Genomic DNA, 7219 nt, shown 5'->3' with positions numbered 1-7219 from the left:
TACACACTACAAACACGACAAACATCAATACATCGGTGTGGTGTGTTTCTGTGTATGCGTACGCCTGTGGTGATGTTGGGGTTGGGGATTAATAAGGTCGAAGACTCGGTTGATTCTCTTTTGTGTTAGTTTTCGTATCGGAGTTATTAGAAGGAAGACGTTGGTACCCATACTTTTTATCTTCCATACAGGACCCGCTGCGCCACAGTTGGGAGATATGACTTTCCATGCAACCTCTGCATCATGCAGATCTAGGAAGAATAGAGGTAACATAAAATACAATATTTTGCATAAAGATCAGAAACATAAAGATCCGTCTCTTCATGCTGCTTCTGCATGTGTTAGTAACATACCAAGTAAAGACCAGTGATGGCTAGTGAAACATATTAGGTCCACTGGATTCATGGCAAAGGTTTAAAACACAGGAAGATGATGCCTTCGATGTGTTTGACGTTGTTGTCAATCGTGTTTTGGTGGGAACGCCTTACAAACAGTGCCAGGTTCCCTGATGAAGAGAGTTGCCAACTGCCACTGTTTGCCGTCATCATTTTATCAACCACATTGTGAATCTTTGAGCAGAACACGATTGGCTGAAATGTAGGAGTAAAATTCCTTTTCTCTGAGGCTACATCACGGTAATGGCTTAAAACACAGCTGGATTAGAGCCTCTCTGGTTTACAACCATAAGGTTTCCCATCTGCAAACAATGCCCAACTATGTTTTGTTGCCCTCCTCCATTTGGTTAACCTCAAGCCTTTATGGTTACCTACGGGTGGCTCGGGGTGATGGCATTTGACTTAAGACTAGAGCCAAAGTGAAATGCTGACTAATCTGTAACATCTGGCAAGTTTTATTGGAGAAGAGAGGGTGAAAATGATGCCAGGTTGGCAGGTGGAGGAGTGAGGAGCACTCATAATCCATTTATATAGCTGCACACATGCACACATGTATACACAAGACTTTCCATTGCCGGGGTGTGGTGGATACTGGTGCCAAAGCAGCTCGTCTCTGTAGATCCATAGAATTGCATGACCCAGAAAGTTAACCAACACACAATCAAGCACCTGCCCTTATTATCACATTGATATACACCTACAAACTATTTTTTGGGGATCAGCCAGGCCTTCTCTCCCACAGCACCATGAACTCCAGACCTGGGAGCTGTCAGCAACTCCCATATAACAAATGCTACTCAGAGTAGGCCTACAGAACAGGTCCAATCTGAAGAAAGAACAAATAACCACAAATGAATGCAGAACGACCATTAATATTTAAATTAGCACACCATTGACTGTAATATAGGGCCATCTCTCCTGGGCAGGAGACCATTTAAAATACTGTGGAAGACTCAATCACAAGACAAAGTTGTTGAGCAGTGTTAAGGTTGCTTGAGACTGAAAGTGCTCAGGGATCATTTGAAGACAGCAAACTTCAGGTCTGAAGAAAAAAAGCCAATGTGGACGTGCAGTAATCTTGCATTCTTTCTAAAGGACAGCAGGGGGTGACTTCACTGATGTAAAAGAAAAAAAGAAGTATATGAGAAATGTCCCCTTTTTCTCGCTTGCCCTTTGAGTTTATGGTGTCAATCGCTAGTTTTAAGTCTTCTTCAATACAGCATGATGTTCATTTAGTAGATTGTGGTGTCATTTGGAGTAAAACAGGCGATGAAGCAGGTTATGGTTTAGGGTGTGGCTACCTTGGGATTGAAAGGTGTCGTCCGGTCTGGCAGTTGTCCAGCTTTAATCCTTTAACCCTTTCACAGTTTGTTTTCAGTTCGGGAAAGTAAAATGTGTTATTCAGCATTCTGTTGCACTTAGCTGCAACCTGTTGCGTCATTTCTGGTGGCAAAAAGCCTAAAACCAAGAAGGGAACAGCCAAAATGTTGAACTTGAGGCTTCAAGACGGCAGTCCATGAACCTGTGGGTGTCTCGGTGATAAATCCACCTCTAATTTCCAGTCAATGGTACGGCTGTATCTTTTTCAGGGTAACATTGACATGATTTCTCATTCCTGTTCACAGTTGGTAGCTGTGAACCACAACTCCAGCATGATTGTCAGTGTTAAAAAAAATAATATTATAGGAAATGATCATGGGATTTGATGAATTGGTTATTGTGGCAATGTAGATTTGCAGCTTGCACACAATGAGCATAGAAAGTGTTATGTTTTACGTTCGAATCTGCAGTTGGAGTTTATGCTCTCAGTTTAGGGTTTCATCAAGGTTCCTACGCACACACACACACACACACACACACACACACACACACACACACGCACACACGCCATGTGCATGCTCTTCTTCAGCAGAGACCCTTTACCTTCCCAACACACTGAGTTACTCTGATAATCGCTGAAAAAAATGAAACCGTTATGACACACACTAAAACATAAAAGAGAAAGATACACATGCAACACACATTAGCAAAGAGTTTACTCCTTGTTCTAAGCTGTACCATGTAGCAATCACACGTGTGGTGCGCACCGCGGCGAGAGCAACAGCAACAAATTGGATTTCCCAAGGATGATGGTGTGATGAAAGATTGTGTGTTTTTCTCATCTACCGCCAGTGCTGTTAGAGAGCAGCATGATTAAATAAAACCTTGCCCAAGTTTCAATAAACACATTATAACAATTGCATTTCCTTGACAAAGATTTAGGGACTGGTGTGATGCGATTGGATTACTGGGGAACATTGAGCTTTTTTAATGCTGTTTTTGCCCTGCCTTAAGTTGAACGTACACCTCCACTTGAGCAAGTTTACGGGATTTCTCTCCTCTCAACATGTGGTTAGGGACACTTTGATGAAGATGATGGAGGTGGCTTTTGTGCAACCCTATTTCTTCCCAGTCTCTCTGCAGTGGAGAAAATAAATGGCCAAGCTTCAGCGGTGGATATGTACAGTGCATGCTTTCATCTAATGCTGAGTTAGTGCTTTGAAGAAATTTCATTACGGTAACTTTTTTTTTCCAGCGTTGTTGTTTATGATGGTACACAAATGTACACGTCCTACTAAATGCAGGGAAACAAGAATCACTGTTTTTTGATTTCCTATACTGTGTGCTATGGAGCACTGCAGCACAAATGGTTGCGAGGCCATACTCACCTACTCTATACTGCCAAACATGAATTATTTATCCAAATAATAAAGACAAATGTGAGTCAGAGCAGACCTACTGCCGCGGAAAGAAAAGTCTGATCCACTGATGACAAACAGGTGAAGGTGACTCATCACTGAGAGAGAGAACATGAGAGCAAATGAAATCAAAGGTGGAGACTACTTTGTGTGTGTGTGTGTGTGTGTGTGTGTGTGTGTGTGTGTGTGTGTGTGTGTGTGTGTGTGTGTGTGTGCGTGTGCGCGCGTGTGTGTGTGTCATCCACCACGGTGGGAAGATTGCACAAATGCTCGTCTTCATTAAGGGTCAACTGTCAAGTCTCTTCATTGATTCAACCTTCAGTGTCAAGTGACACACATACGCATACTCAGGTATGGCTCGACGCTACCCATCTGTGATTCTGGCAGGCGGCAACAAGCCGGTTAATAACGGCACACCTTCTTTTATTTTTTCTTTTGAACCTGCATCGGTCACACCCTCCACACACACAACTCTCTTCCTCTTGCACCTACAAGCACGCACGCGCACACACACACACACACACACACACACACACACACACACACAGATGGCTCATTGGAACACAGTCTGAAAAGTGTCATGCTCAGCTGCATGTGTGTTACTCTGTGTACATATTATATTGATGACCGTGCATGTGTGTGCAGAATAGCTGTAATATTTCTATACATATTGCATGTTCTATTTAACTGTTCACGCTGAGTTTACTTACAACAAGGTCACAGAAGGAGAATAAGAAGATATTTGATGTTCATTCTTGAAACAAACCCTTGATGATAATAAAAACTGTTAGCTCGCAGTAAAGAGTGTACACTTTTCATGGGTTTAGAAGATGTTTCTGCACAGGCTGGTTAGCTATCTTCATTATGTTACCCAGAGGCATCCTGTTACAGAAACCCTGTCATTACATTATTAAAGAAAAATACCCACATAGCAGATGACAATTGTTCCTAACAGTTGAGATGTTGAGCTGCTGTCATCTAAAGTGCCAATAAATCACCCAACAACATTAATACTCACATATATGACTTCATAAGTGCAAATATAATGTTGGGCAAAATGCCCATATTTGACTTTCTGCCAAACACAAGTACAATTAGTCTAATCACATTCTTCTTTCTGTCATTTGAGATGCAATTAGAATGATTAGACAAATGCAAAAAGCACTTTTGAGTTACATAACTTACTCCCATCGTCAATTCAATCATCTCCCCTCGTTGTGATGTCTGTGTCTGTGGATCTGACTTGGATTCAGAGTGTCAATGTAAGCCCAAGGTTCCGTATTAATATCCATCAACGGCCGGGCGCAAGCTGGCACCTCTCCTTGATCACCAGAGCCTTGTCAGCACACTCGCATCTCACTCTTTACTCATTCAATCAAGGGGAACTGCTGGATGCCGACTGACAAAGTGATGTGGCATTGACAGCCCGGCGGACAGAGAAACAGAGGGATGATAGCAAGAAGGACGGAGAAATGGATGGACGGCGAGGGGACAGTTTCTGAGCCAAAAACACAGTAAAGCTAATGGTGCAACATGCAGACTGATGGGCAGTTGACCAGCCAAATGCAGCAGATGCTGAAGGACCAATAAAGGGTTCGACAAAAGAACAGATGACGGTGCTAAAGAAGCACTTCGCTGTGACCCAATCCCTAAGGAATTTTTTGGAAACATGTGTTCCAAGCTGACAGGAGCGCAGTTAATAATCTGAATAAAACGATGCTTTTACATCTAAAACCGACTGGAGAAAAAAGTGAGATATGCAACTGTTATTATGGTTATTTCAATAGGCAAATATATGACATTATGGAATGTCATAAAAAAGTGACATTGAGTAATGACAAAAACACGCAACAATATGCCACCAAGTGTCAAATTCACTCCCAACTAAAGTGACATGCAGGTTCCCCAACGCAGAATAAAAATAGAAAGCCGAACAGCAATATAATGAGAAGAAATTGTTTTATTATTGTTTCCCCCTCTTCTCTCCCTTTCCTCTGCGTTAGAGGCATCCAGCATTCTCCACAGCATAGCTCACAGTTTCTCCCTGCTTGCACTCTCTCCTTGGAGGGAAAGTCAAAAGGTTTTTCATTTATCTCAAACCGAAGACGAAGCACAAAACACGACTCCCCTGAGAGACCCACGAGGAAACTGTGAACACCTTGCCCCAAATATCTGATCTCGGAAGAGCAGAAAATAGCATGCACGTATTTGTTTGCCGGGACGAAGACTTCCCTCATTCCCCAGACACTCTGTTGTCATTGAACATGCTGCCGCCGCGTGTTACGCATATAAAAATAAATTTCGATTTCTATTGGGGAAATAAAACACCTCCCAAGAACAAAAGATAATTGTATTGATTGGCTGAGCATGTGGAGCGGTTCAAAAAGCGTCTGTTGGTAATGTTTTGAGTGCAGAGATCTTGAATGTGTATTTTTATGCATGCATGCAAGTGCGTGCATTCGCCGACTTGTGTGCGTGTCTGTATTGCGTCAGTTTGTGTTGGTTGTATTGACAGAGCTCTCACCGATGCTGCAAACTAAACGGATCATTGGGCTTTTTAACTTGAGTTTGAAAAGACGCTTAAAGGCACCAAAAACTAAGATGAAAGATACAGACTTGCAGGCAAAAAGTTTTGAACTCATTCAGTGTGTATAACCAAATAATGGTGCAAATAAGAACTGTATGAGAAGTCTAGTGGCTTAAAGTCAGATAATGGCCAACCTGTTGTTTGATTCCTTTTAAGTCGATTAGGTGTCGATGCAGCGTTCTGCATTTTAAAGGCAATCCACTGAACAAGTGCACAGCAGGGGACTTCAACAGCAATGCATTCTGTGGTTGCATTTCATCTTTTAATACGAAATAAAATGGCATTTCATGGTTGCTTTCACCGTAACATTTCACGGCTGAGTCTGAAGAAAGTCAGTGACAACAGTTAATCAGACTCACCAAGAGGAACCGGAAATGTCAGTCATGGCTGATGGCTCAGGGAAACATTTCCTCATCTATAGGCAAGCTACTCTCTCGGTCTGCTTCCTCTCGCTCGCTCTGGTGCTTGAAGCTATGCTAAATCGGATAGATTTGTGCATTGATAAAGGCAGCCAAAGAGCAAAATAGTAATTATGCTTTCTTTGCCTTTATTATCGTATGTTCTATTTGAGTCACTATCAGTGACATTCTCCCTCTGTCTGTCACAAACACATACACAGAGGCAACAACAACAATTCAATCACGGATCATAAAGACTGATTGATGTATATTACAACATAGTGCTGTACTTTGTTATATATATATATATATATATATATATATATATATATATATATATATATATATATATATATATATATATATATTCACCCGTTTTATTTGTCTGTACATGTATGTTAATTAATTGAACGATCACATGGAATTGCTGCAGTCATAATTTGTCTATGCTGGGAAAAGCTAATGGGGGACTAAAGGCCAGCATAAACCATGAGCTGCATTTCACTCCTTTGCTTGTCCATGCAGGAGACATAAAAAGAAGAAATGAGCAAGAAAAGTGAGAAACTGTCTTTGCCTTTTGCCTGGAAGGTGTTTTCTGCAGCGGCTCTGGTTGTGTCCAGTGAACACGATGTGCAGTCTAGCACAGTCGTCTCAGATGTGGCGGTTATGTAGTCAGTCCTCTCCGACACCTAAGGGTGCTTTCACACCTGACCTGTTCGATCTGGTTAGAACCAACTCAGGTCCGTTTGCCTGGTTAGTACGGTTTGTTTGGTGCTTGAGTGAGAGCTGTCAATCCATCCAACTTAAAAAAGGGAGGCCTCTTGAAAAGGAGTCACTAACCACAGGATGTAATGACAGCGTGTGTGGGATTTTGGCATGAATCCAAAAGCCAAAATACTAATAAATCCATTTGATGATCGCAAAATCTGTTCTGTAAACTGATGTGCTTTCATCTGACACTAGGTACCTTTTCCATTAAAAAGTGTGTGACATAATAAGCCCCATCCTTATCCATTCACAAGCTCTTTGTGACACCAAAGTACATAAATATATTCATAAGATTCTTTAAAATGTCACCGGATTTTTATTTCCTCAGGTGGG

Source organism: Clinocottus analis, unplaced genomic scaffold (assembly GCF_023055335.1).
Source record: "Clinocottus analis isolate CAN_PGR_092001 unplaced genomic scaffold, fCliAna1.0.p SCAF_18, whole genome shotgun sequence".
Taxonomy (NCBI): domain Eukaryota; kingdom Metazoa; phylum Chordata; class Actinopteri; order Perciformes; family Cottidae; genus Clinocottus; species Clinocottus analis.
Note: the sequence above shows the minus strand (reverse complement) of the source record.